General features: G+C 39.4%; 1 pseudogene; it reads right to left on the minus strand.

The window, feature by feature from the left end:
* Positions 1-2246: 2246 nt before the first annotated feature.
* LOC110296814 lies at positions 2247-2823 on the minus strand (annotated as a pseudogene).
* Between the last annotated feature and the right edge of the window lie 278 nt (positions 2824-3101).

Genomic DNA, 3101 nt, shown 5'->3' on the forward strand with positions numbered 1-3101 from the left:
CTTTGACACAGATAATGTTCCCCCAAAGCCTTCTATTACAGTAGCCTGTGTCACTGTCTCTACCTTAGGTTCAGACAAGTTTCACCAAGAATTAAGAAACCTTTGTTTCACAATTTTCATGTATCTATGTCCTCAATAATTTGTTTTTGAAAGGAGAGAGAGAGAGAGAGAGAGAGAGAGAGAGAGAGAGAGAGAGAGAGAGAGAGAAACCATGTAAGCATTTTTCACATAAGCAATTCCTTCAACAGAGGAATTGATACAGAAAATGTGATACATTTACACAGTGCAGTACTACTCAGCTATTAAAAACAATGAATTCATGAAATTCCTAGGCAAATGGATAGAACTAGAAAATATCCTGATGAGGTAACCCAATCCCAGAAGAACACACAAGGTATGCACTCACTAATAACTGGATATTAGCACAAAAGCTCCACATAACCACTATACAATTCACAGACCACATGAAGCTTAATAAGGAGGACCAAAGTGTGAATGCTTCAGTCCTTCTTAGGAGAACAAAATACACACAGGAATAAATATGGAGATAAAGTGTTGAGCAGAGCCTGAAGGAAAGGCCACCCAGAGACTGTCCCACCTGGGTATTTATCCCATATACATTTACAGACACTATTGTGGATGCCAAGAAGTGCATACTGAAAGGTCTCCTGAGAGGCTCTGCCAGAGCCTTACAAATACAGAGGCGGATGTTCACAGCCAACCATTGGACTGAGCAAGGCATCCATAATAGAGGAGTTAGAGAAAGGACTGAAGGAGTTGAAGGGTTTGCAACCCCATAGGAAGAACAACAATATCAACAACCAGACCCCCCAGAACTCCCAGGGACTAAGCTACCAACAAAGGTGTACATGTGGCTCTGGCTGCATATGTAGCAGAAAATGGCCTTTTAATTACCATTCTTAGATAGCTTATGGTGTTTCTAATTGGCTTCCTTCTACATCTTCAGTTTTAGTTAACTCCCTCTCACCTCTCTACTTTCTCCCAGCCTTATTTGAACTGAGTCTTACCAGTGCTCCTCTCCTTTGCCTTCATATCACGTGGTGTTCTACTACCTGAACTTTCCGTAATGCCTATTCTAGCCACTCTGTCACCTCTAATGGCATGTTACTACCTGGTATATTGTCACTCTAATTTAACCACACAATTTCCAAACTTCAAAACTATGTGCCATACATGTGAGGAATGCAGATGAAACATTTTGAAATACTTAGAATAATATAATGTAAGATAGATGCTTGTTACTAAGCAGCTTGGTGAGAATGAGCTGGGCCTTAAAAGCAACTGCCATAACCAAGTCACCCAGATGCTTGGATATAGCCAACCCCTATATGCTAATGAACTAACTCCAAGGTGGTGGTATTGCTCTAGTGAGCCAACTTCAAGATATGATCCTTGTTGGCACAAAACTACTGTCTAGTGAAATGACACAAAAATTGGAATAATGGAAATGATCTCTATATCACACTGGGAGACAAAGCTTTTGCTTCTCTAGCATCTTGTGTTGATATCCTTTCAGTAGAGGACTTGAGATTCTGTTTGGCCCTGACTTCAGTGGCAGTTTAACTTTGAGAACTGTTGCAAGGTTTGCTCATGTCTTCCAGCCCAGTGTTCTCAAGGAACTCCTTATTGTCATCTTCTCAGCCTGCCACAGCTGAAGAACTTCATGTTGGATTTGGGTTGAGCCTGTGAGCTTCCAAATCTCCGTCACTGAAGAGATTATGCACTGGAACCCCTTCGAGTATTTTCTGCCCAATCAACTGTTCCCATGTGGTGAGATGTATTTTTAACTTTTATATTAGAATAATACAATAGGGAATGTTTATTTGAATAAACCGAACATATTTAAAAATCAAAGCTTTTGTCAACATCCTAATTGCCTAACACCTCACAGCACAGAGGTATGCTCTCCGCAACACATAAAAGAGAACATGTAGCATTTGACTTTGTGAGTTTGAATTACTTACATAATATAATTTCCAGATCCATTGATTTTTTTCTCCAAAATTCCTGATTACAATTTTCTTTATAGATGAATACAATTACATTGTATATGTGTGCCACATTTTTCTTCTCCTTCGGTGTAGTTGTAATCTTCATTTACCTGATAGGTAAGGATGTAGAACAGTTTTCTTTTCTTTATCTCTTTTTTAAAGGCTTGTTTTATTTTAATGATTGATCCATGTGAGGCTCCAGCCAGACCACTATGCACAGACATGATGCAAGCTTTATTTCTTGATCTCTTCCTCCTTGTTCAGAGTCTTGATGATCTCCCCCTTCTTTATCCAGAAGTGTTCCTTTCTATGCTTCCATGCTTCCTTGGTCTTAGATCTTCGAGTCTTGGCCATGGGCTTCTTATGGGCCTTGTATGCTTTTAGTTTGTGCATGTGCTCCATGAGACACTGCTTCTTTTTGAATACATTCCCTTTTACCTTCAGGTACAGGTTCTGATACATATAGTGGTCAATCTTCTTCAATTCTTGGTATCTCTTGAGAAGCTGACACAGGATCCTCATTCTTCTTATCCAGTTCTCCTTCTCTGGCATACAAGACCAGGCAGTACCCTTCTGCTTCGTTATGCCCATATGCCTGTCCTCTCATTGAGCCAAGATGTTTTCTCAGTATCAAGCTCAGGAATGTACAGTCACAGGCTTCTGGATGATTAGGCCATCTTTGATTGGCTTCCCAGTCTGCTGAATTGACATTAGTGATTTCATTGGTCTCATTGTGGTCCAATCAGAACTTCATTTTACCACAGTGGAGAACACTAGACAGAAGCCTCTTCTGAGGCCAGAGTATAGTCATGGCTCATTGAACACTTTTTCAAGTGTTTAGTGTCCATTACTATGTCTTCTCTTGAGAAGAATCTACTTGCTTCCATAGTTCATTTTTAAATTCAATTATTTGCTTTCATGACATTTTAGTTTTATTTAATTATTTGTATATTACAGTCACAAATTGTCAGATATATATTCTGTAGTCTCCCTCTTCCTTTGGGTAACAGTGTTCTTTGCTGTACAAAAACCTTTTAGTTTCATGCTATCCCAGTTTTGATTGTTGGCTTAATTTCTTGCATGACTAGA

Source organism: Mus caroli, chromosome 6 (assembly GCF_900094665.2).
Source record: "Mus caroli chromosome 6, CAROLI_EIJ_v1.1, whole genome shotgun sequence".
Lineage (NCBI taxonomy): Eukaryota > Metazoa > Chordata > Mammalia > Rodentia > Muridae > Mus > Mus caroli.